Raw genomic sequence first — 390 nt, 5'->3', positions numbered from 1 at the left:
GCCATTAGCGCTACATAAATGCAATCAACTAATAACAGGTTTATTTGATATAGCCCGTTTTACAGACCGTCTCGAAGTGCTTCACATGAGAAAAAGTGTTAAAACATTTGAGCCAATAACAGACAAATTAACAAGAAAAGAAATTAAATGCCAATGGAAATGAAAATGTGTAAAAGAATTACAAACAACATTAAAAACATGAGCCAAAAGCCAGTTTAAACAGCAACAACTGCTTAAAAAGCATTAACAGAGACCGCATATCTTTAAGCAAAGTCCCATATTTTCTTTGCATTTCTGTTGAACATACTCAAATAATTGTTGACTTACCTCTGGTATGGGCATCTGTAGCTTAGTTTAAAAAGTGATACCTTGGGCAAAACACTGAACCCC

At 34.4% G+C, this 390-nt stretch overlaps 1 protein-coding gene and 1 long non-coding RNA gene across 2 annotated transcripts in view; one reads left to right on the top strand and one right to left on the bottom strand.

Annotated features, from left to right (window-relative positions):
- The window catches only part of iars2 (isoleucyl-tRNA synthetase 2, mitochondrial), a 54,326-nt gene that overhangs the window by 44,877 nt on the left and 9,059 nt on the right, over positions 1-390 (top strand). The gene's annotated exons all lie outside the window — the stretch shown is intronic.
- Positions 1-390, bottom strand: part of LOC116669825 (uncharacterized) — a 14,006-nt gene extending 13,616 nt beyond the window's left edge. The window contains exon 1 of the long non-coding RNA XR_004326863.1: positions 369-390. This is a non-coding gene — a long non-coding RNA (uncharacterized LOC116669825). The remainder of the gene's footprint in view (positions 1-368) is intronic.

The sequence above is a fragment of the Etheostoma spectabile genome, chromosome 20, assembly GCF_008692095.1.
Source record: "Etheostoma spectabile isolate EspeVRDwgs_2016 chromosome 20, UIUC_Espe_1.0, whole genome shotgun sequence".
In the NCBI taxonomy this organism is placed as follows: domain Eukaryota; kingdom Metazoa; phylum Chordata; class Actinopteri; order Perciformes; family Percidae; genus Etheostoma; species Etheostoma spectabile.
This window is presented reverse-complemented; position numbering and strand designations above follow the sequence as displayed.